At 57.4% G+C, this 8609-nt stretch overlaps 1 long non-coding RNA gene across 1 annotated transcript; it reads left to right on the top strand.

The window, feature by feature from the left end:
• Positions 1-2750: 2750 nt before the first annotated feature.
• On the top strand, positions 2751-5850 carry LOC130684214 (uncharacterized). Its single transcript, XR_008998401.1, has 4 exons — positions 2751-2855; positions 3615-3804; positions 4892-5138; positions 5742-5850. It is a non-coding gene; the product is annotated as an uncharacterized LOC130684214 (long non-coding RNA).
• Positions 5851-8609: the final 2759 nt, after the last annotated feature.

Genomic DNA, 8609 nt, shown 5'->3' with positions numbered 1-8609 from the left:
TGACCACACTAGTCAGGGCATCCCTTTCACGGGGACAGTCTTCCAAGTCAACTCCATTAAAATTGTTGGCTCTGAGCCACTCATTTGTGCCAGGGATTATCCACAGCCCACATGCCACTTGGGATGGGGTTCCCTTGCCAGCCAGGCTGTGAGTGATGTCATCTCTAAACCCAATTCTTGGGCCTCTGCAAAGCAGAAGACAGATGCAAGAGGTGTATTGGTCATCACACCTGTGAAAAATCAAGGGGCAAGGACAGGAGGAGGCGGGGAGAGCCTTCAGATGTGGTGCAGACTGGCTCCTGGGAAGGGAAGCGGGCTCAGGGGAGAAGGGAAGGTCTGCCGTGCAGCTCTGAGCACGTCCCCACGGCCTCTTGGGAGCGCGTGCACAGGGAACATTCCTAGTGGAGCCCCGCAGGCCAGGAACAGTGAACCTGGGGCCTGCTGTTCGCCCTCGCTGTCTGGGGGCACATGTGGCCTCAGCTTGAAGGCAGGGCAGGGCCTGGAGGCCCCCCAGGCAGAGCTGGGCGAGCTGCAGGGTTTCTGGGAGGCAGATCAGGTGGCACACCTCCATGGCTGCCACGTCCGTCTCTGAATGCTCTTTTCTTCTGCGTTTTTTTTTTTAGTGTTTTTCTTTGCTCTTCGCTTCACATCGCCAGCTTTCCTTAAATGACTGCTGGCAACTGCTGCCTGTGCGCTCACTTATTGGAGCAGGCGGCTGAAGCTGCTTGGGGAAGGGGCCGGCGGCTGGCAGAGCTCACGCTGGGGGAGGAAGTCGGGGCGGGGCGTAACTCGGGACCTCGGGCACAGGGCCACCAGGGCCCAGCTCCGGGTACCCAGCAGGGGCCAAGCCAGCTAGGCCTGCCGGAACAACTCAGACTTCTTTAGAGCAGAACCCTCGCTTGGTCAGCTGGTTGTTTGGTGAATTTGCAGGGGAGGTGGGATTGTCTGGGTGGGGGAGCAGTGTTTAAATGCCACATAGTCTGGAGGGGAGGGAATCAGATGGTGAACTTCGACATAAGCCCGTGACTCAGGTGCACAGCCTTCTCCACCCTGGGCGCTCCAGCCCCTGAGGACTGACACCCCCTCCTTGGCTCTGCCCCCGTAAGTGCCCGTGTGACACTCTCCAGCGCCCCCCACATGCACTGAAATCCCTCATCCTCTGAAGGATCCTCTCCCACTCTCTTTATTTTTGTGTTTATAACTGCCAGCAATCGCTTTACTATTGTTCAGTGAGGCCGCAGGCTGGAAACAACCGAAGGCGTGCGGTCCACCTGCCATCTCCCCCTACTTTAAACATGGTTATCATGAGTCATCTCAAATCCCGTTTTGGAAATAAACAAGCCCTGTAATTTATATTTCTATGGCTGCAGAAATCATTTATATTTCTATGTTCCTCTGGTGGTCGCTTTCTGGTTCTGGGCTCTCGGGCCTGCCCCTGGCCTCATGCTGACCCTGTCCCCACGGTCAGCAGTCCTCCTGACCCTGAAACGGGACCGGGACCCTCGGGCTCCCTGCTCTGCAGAGTCCCGTCTGAAGGAACACCCCGGCTGCTGAGGCATCACAGGAAGCCGCAGAAATGTTCTGTGCTGCGTCCCTCAGAATGGCTCCAGAGAGGACAGGCATACTCTAGGAAAACTCCCTGAAACACTCGCTGGGCCTGCTCCCCCACAGTCCCAGCAGGAGGGCCTCCTGTCCTGCCTTCTGGCCGTGCAGCCCCCACGGTGCTCCTCCCTCCTGGGCACCACCCCACTCGGGTGTCAGCACCCCCACTGCTCACCACCGGCCATTCCATGAGGAATCAGACACCAAACCCACACCGTCCCACTTGTCCCAGAAAGACATCCTGGCTGGGGCACCTCGGAGACACCAGAGATGCCAGGGCCCTTCTGACTCCTCCAGGTCTCCAGCTGGAGGCTGCTAGTGAGGCCAAAAGTGACCGGTTTCCCGGGAAAGGGCTGTGACCACAGGGCTGGGAAGACATCCAGTGGCAGCCCCAACACCCACCCAGAGGCAGGGCCTGGGAGAACAGCCCTAAGGGGCCGGGGACACCGACACTCGGTGCTGCTCCATCCCACCCCTCTCCCATCATGGGCCCCACTGTCAAGGCAGGGGTAAGATTCACACACATAAAACGCTGAATGCATGCGATGTTTTATGCCTGCATTGAAAGGGGCTGCATCCTGATACTTCGCTGAATTCCCAAATTTGCATTTAACTGTATGGTAATTCTGCAGTATACGATTCATTCCACCAGCCAGTAGGACTTGGTGAACATTCCAGCGGTGCCATTGCATCCATAATGAGCACATTCCGGAGGAAAGTCATTCCTAAAACCAATTCTGGCTGACCACCCCCTTCCCTCCTCACTGCCTCTTCACTCCACGACCAGCCCCAGCCCCAGCCCCAGCCCCAGTCCTGCCCCGCCCTGCCCAGCCCTGCCCAGATGCAGCCCCAGACCCAGACCCACACCCAGTCCAGCTACAGCCCCAACCCCAACCCAGCCCAGTTCTGCCCCAGACCCAGACCCAGACCCAGCCCCAGCCCTAGGGCTTTGCTCTTTTTCACAGAGAAAAATCTGTGCTACTGTGTGGGAGTGACTGAGGCACCCCTGAGGGGAAGGGATTTCTCAGCCCTAGGAAACACAGACGCCTGCCCTGGGCAGCCATGTGCGCACCCTGCCACCCTGTGCTTCCAGGGCAGGAAGTGAAGGGTGGGGGACTCTTCAGTGTGAGGCACTGGCATGATCAGGTGCTCAGAGCCACTGGCAGAGCTGGGCATGGTGTCCTTGCCCAGGACTTGCCTCGGCAGCAGCAAAGGAAAGCGACTGGAGTGGCAGACCTAGCCTGGAGGTTCAGGTGGGCAGTGGGTGAGGCTCGCCCCGGGTGCCCCTGGCTGCTGCAGCTCCTGCAGCCCCCTGAGAGCCCGGAGCTCCCCGCATACCAGGCCTCTTGCTGAGTCTGACCCTGCCTGGCCTCTCCTGGCATGGCCCTGGACTATCGGCACCCCTTCCCCAGCATGGGCGCCTCACACAGCTGAAGGCTTGGAAGCAGGGGGAGCGTGATGTCTGTGTGGGGTAACCCCCCGCTGGGAAGGGTTGGGGGGCAGGATGGGCAGATCCGGGTGGGGATCCCCAGCAGGGCTCAGTGATGCTGATGGACGCATGGCCATGTGGATTGAGTTCTTTGGAGAAGGAAATGCTACATTTTTTCCACATATTGAGCAACACCCAGTCCTGATTCTCCAGCTAAGATTTCCACAGATGTTCTCTGGACTTGGCCATGATGGTGTTGTAAAGGCAGCTGAAATAGAGCAAAGGTATTCAGGGCTCGGGTAGGGAGCTGGTGACCCTGCAGGGAAAGTATCTGGAAGCAAATTATGAATCACAGTGAGGGGTGGGGGAGGAAGGGAGGGCGCAAAGAGGGAAGGAGGAGGGAGGGAGAAGGAACAGAAGGCTTGTGTTAGGGCGCAGTCACGATACCACAGGGAAACAGCTGGGAGCAGCCTCCGCTAGTGAACTCTGGCAATGGGTAGGGGGCAGATGTCCTCCAACCAGAGCCCATTTTTCAGTCCCTGCCACAAGGCCCCTTTTAAATATTCATATTTTATTCTAACAGGCTCTGTTGGTTCAATCCTTTTAAGAAATCAAGGCCAAGAAGAAATTAGACGTGTAAGAGAGCCACTGGGGGCTGCCACCCAAGACAAGGGAGGGCAGGAGGAGGTGGCGAGCCCACTGCCCATCTGACCAGTGAAAGAAGGGGAAGGAAGGGCTCAGACCCCAGCACAGTTCCAAGGAAGCAGCAGCAGGTGGGCAAGAGTCCTTGTGCCAAAGCCTCCTGTGGAGGGGTTTCCACAGCTCCCAGGAACAGAACCCCAGTGCTCCGGGTCTGCCTGGAAGCAGCCCGGGAAGTGCCACCTTGGGAGTGAGAACTCCCCATGGGACGGAGCCCCCATCCCTACTGGGAACCCTTAGTCACTATTAGAAAGTACCTTGTTGAAGCAGTTTGCGACATTGATCAGCAGCCTTCCCTCCAGATCAGCAACCCCAGGGCAGGCACTCTGTCTGTTGTAACCTCTGGCCCCTAACACATATCATAGGTACTCAAATATCTGTGGAAGGAAACAATGCATGGGGGGAGATCTCGGCTGCACGAACTGTGATATTGAACGGGGATTTTGGAGCTATGGACGTTTAACTGATCAAATTAGAATAATAAATATGCAAATGATTTTCTTGAGTGACAGCTCCAAAAAACTTTTTTGGGGGTATTAAAAATAAAATGGCCTTCCACCCTCATGATGAACATAGCCATAACCTACCCTGGTTATGATGCTCTCAACTGCATTCTTTTCAGCAGAGGGTCTGTGATGTGCAGAACTACACATGGTATTACTTTTATGCTTCCTCTGCTATCACGCCATGCAGCCTGTTTTCTGGCCAACAGTACAGAAGTTGTGCAGATGAAAGCTTATCTCAGACATCCAGGAAGCCCAACCCGAACCTGAGTGATGTCACACAAACAGAGCCCTCTTCACACCAGGGCAAAATATAAAGACACACTGGAGCAAAATCACTGGGAAAACCTGGAAGCATTGTAATCAGAAATGCCCTCTGAGAGTGCTTAACTTAAAGATTTAAAGGTTTAGGTTAGGGATTTGGCAAATAGGTGTCATTTTCCACTTAAGAAAAAACTCTAAATGCAGGTGTTAGCAGCTCTAACAAAGTTCACACTTCTTCATAACACTTCAGTATATGCATTACTCCAGAGGGGACACAGAGCCCTTGAAATGCAAATGACGTGGGGGAGAACAAACCAGATCACTAAGCAGAGAGAACAAGGGTAAGCTTGGAAGCGAATGGCTTTGATGACTTGCCTGGCTTTTAATTTCACAGTGGGAGGCACAGCAGAGGCCGTTCCCTGACCTGGACCTGCGCCCCAGGCCTCCCTGTCCCTCTTGCTGCAGGTCAGCTGCGGGGACACCTCCCCAACGCTGCCTTGGAGGGTTCAGCAGCTACGTGCACGGTCACCTCCTTTCCCACCACAACTCGCAGCAGACCTGGCTGATCGCACATCACATTGGGTGACAGACAGGAGCTCCGCTGAGGCTCAGCCCCACTACTCCTTCCCTGGAGGAAGCAAGTAAGCCTGCCGCAGGCCCTCCTATTTATCCCACCCCTCCCACCCCCAACCCCCTCCAGCAATGTTTGTGCCGCCACTTAGTGTTCCCATGGGGAGACTGAGGTCCAGAAGGTCAAGTGTGAGGTCTGGAATCAGCAGGCAGGAGGCAGGGACAAGGGACTCTTAGCCCTCCAGGAAGGGCTCCCAAGACAGGCATTTCTCTGGGCTGGCAAGGGGGCCGTTTCAGGCCCACCCTTGGGAGAGGCTGCTTGAGAAAGTGGGTGGAGGGCAGAAACAGGGTGCTCAGGGCCCCTATCACAGCTTCATTCATTACCAGCAACCCCCCATCTCCCTGTGACATTAGAATTACAAGCAGAGAGGTAGCCCAGGAGACCCCGACCGGACAAAGGGTTATGGCGACTGCGTGCCTGCAGGCCCAGGCCCGGCACAGCTTGGGGCAGCCTGGGCCGAGCAGCACACATGGGCAGCGCCCCGGGGCCCCCGGGCACAGCAACGGGGGAGGCCAGGCTGGGCCGGATGGCAGAGGAGGGGCACAGGCAGCCCACTCAGCCCTGCAAACGGAAGCTTCTGCACTCATGTGGCCTTTCTTGCCCCTGACCCAAGCAGGCTCCCCAGACTGGGAAAGAACACCCAGAAGAGGAGGAAAAGACCTCCCCTTCCGAATGCCGAGCTCGGAGAGCTAGCTTTGTATTTAAAGAAGAAAAATCTGGAATAACATGATATGCCTGTGGCCCACTTTTGAGTGGGAAGTTGTATTTATTCAACTGTTTCTTGTTACCTCCCTTCCCACCATGACGGGGCAAACCCGCTCTGCTGGACCGTCGGAGGCCTCCAGGAGGGCTGGGTGGGGCCCAGGCCTTGACGGTCCTGGGCAGCGCACCGCACAGGCTGCCTCCCCTTCCCTCCCCCTCTTCTCCTCCCCCCTCTCTCAGCCTGCCCCACCCCCACCCCGCAGCCCCCAGGAGGGTGTTTGCACCCTGGCTTCACCGTCCTGTTTAGACCTCAGCTACGGAGCTCGTCATGCCCGGACACTCGTGTTCCTGCAAACGCGCGTGTGCCAGGGCTTCCCCAGGACCCTCAGCATCTCGCCACCGATTCCCGGCACACCCAGATCCCCTAGGTCAGCACTTTTGCCGAAGATAAAATAAGCATTTTCAGAAAACCCGAGTGTTTCCCGGCGCGGGCCTCGCTGAAACATCCCACCGGGAGCGGGGGCTTGTGCTCAGAATGCTGCAGTCCGTGGAAGGCGCGGGAGGAGGGGCAGGCGGGGGCTTCTGGCCCCTGACCCCGTGCCCATCCTTTCCAGCTCCTCGGCCGCTGCCGCTCCCTCCATACCCCGGCCGGCCGGGAATGCTGTGCTCCCGGGGCCCTCCAGCCAGGGGCACACGCGCCCCACACCTTTCTGAGGCAGGTCAGATGGACTCTCTGGTGCCAAAAATTGCTGTGTGGCGTCACTTGTTCCTTGCACCTACATTGAGGACCTTGTTCGAGTCAGACCCTGCTCCTGACCTGGAGGAGGTCCTCAGTGCCCGGGACACGGCAGGGGGCCAGGCCAAGACCCCGGCCCCCGCAGCTCCTCTCCAGACTGGGCTCCAGACCAGCATCTAGGTCAGTAAGCGAGGGCCTGTGATGGCAGCGTACCCTGAGCCAGGAAGATGAGGCAGGCTCCTGTGGAGTCCCGAGGAATGGCATTGACTGTTCCAGAAGCTGGGTCAGAAAGGGGAGCCGGGTCTCAGGGCCCTAAAGCCGGGCCTCTACTCTGAGTGAGAGGAGGAGCCCTGAGGCTCGTGGGCAGCAGAGGCTCGGGGCCCAGCCCTCACGAGGGGTGTGGCTATGGACGGTCCAGTGCCGTGAAGTGACCGTGACCATCTGACCTGGTCTCTAGCGGACAAAGGCTATCTTTTCAAATCCCAGAGTGAACACGCTCAGGCCATTTCTACATGGCCAATGCATTTCTAATAAAAACATTTCTTTGAGCAGGTGTCGTGCTGCTGGGGAAAAGCATAAGCTTGACCACCAAACAAACAGTCCAACATAATTACAGGTCAGGGGCTGACTGGCCAGGGCGAGCCCCAGTTCCTCAAGTTCAAAGAGGGATGGTAAAGCCAATGCCAGAGAGAGGGCTGAAATGAAGCAGGGGCCGGGCACCTCCTCAAGGCCCCTAGACGTCCCTTCCCTTCCTAGGCCAGGCCTTCATCCACTCCGACTGTGCCCAGAGACCACCACAGCAAGACCAGCGAGAAGAAGCTCAGCCCACCCAGCCAGGCAGCCCTCCACTCCCCCACGTCCACGTGGGCGGCACTGGAGGCAGCAGGGCTGTCCCCGTTCCTCCCCATGTGGGTACCTCAGCTCACTAGTGGACCTCCTGCACGTGGCTGCAGCCATGCCACCGGCATGCAGCCCACACTGCCCTGGAGTCACTGAGAAGTAGGACAGAGCATCTCTGTCAGCTCCCGTTCAAATGTCTTTGAGCATGTGGGGTGAGCTCGGGGGTCCAGGCTAGGGTCTCAGGCCAAGACCCTGGGCCAGGCATCAGCTTTAGGCCAATCCTAGTGGCCAGGAAGGGGAGGCCTAGGTGGCTGCAGCTTCCATATTCAACGGTGCCAACAAACATTTCCCTCAGCGCAGAAGGTTCTGGACAGCGCAGGACGCCGGGCTCCTGGCGCCATCATTCTGCCGGCAATCTCTGCTGAGCTCCCCGTGCATCGCAACACTAGGTCTTTCCAAATGTTTTCTCTCAGGCTGTAGCCTGTCTTTACACCTTCTTACCAGGGCCTTTCACATGGCAAAAGTTTTTAATTTTGATGAGGTCCAGCTTATCAGTTTTTCCCTTCATGCTTTCTGATGCCAAATCTGAGAGTTCTTCACCTCGAGTCCCAAAGGTTGCCTTCTCTGTGTTCTAAGCGGGTCACCATTCTGCGTCTTACATTTACGTGTGTGGTCCGTCGTGAGTGAAATTTTGTGTGAGGTGTGAGGACGGGTCCATGTCCGTTTCTTGTCCGTGATGTCCAGCTGGTCCGCCACTTGTTAGAAAGGCTGCTGTCACTCCCTTGTCAAGAGCAGCTGGCGTACCTGTGTTAAAGCTTGTCATTAGCTCACAAAGCTGCTGGGCGTACTGAGCGTGGGCACTCGGCTCAGGGCCCACTAACAATGGGCACACCTTAGTGTGACTGCAGAAGAAAAGGTCAAGTCCCCCACAGGCCTGGGGGTGCCCTTAGCAGCCCAAAAGCCATTTCTTCTGCCATCCAGCGCCACCATGTCCTGCAGGGGCACACACAAGCCCTGGATGCCCCCCCAGGGCTGGGCTAAAGCTCCGCCCACACGAGAGTGCCCGGGCGTCATCACCCCTTTACACAGGACCCACTGCTGGTCTGGTGGCAGAGGCACAGGGGGAGGGGATGGGACGTCCGTGACTTCCTCCTGGGTCGCACAGGTGTGGGCTTCCCGCCATGAGCTCTGATGTCAACCAGC

The sequence above is a fragment of the Manis pentadactyla genome, chromosome 6 (genome assembly GCF_030020395.1).
Source record: "Manis pentadactyla isolate mManPen7 chromosome 6, mManPen7.hap1, whole genome shotgun sequence".
Taxonomy (NCBI): domain Eukaryota; kingdom Metazoa; phylum Chordata; class Mammalia; order Pholidota; family Manidae; genus Manis; species Manis pentadactyla.
The sequence above is the reverse complement of the archived record's forward strand: the minus strand, read 5'-3'. Positions and strand labels throughout refer to the sequence as shown.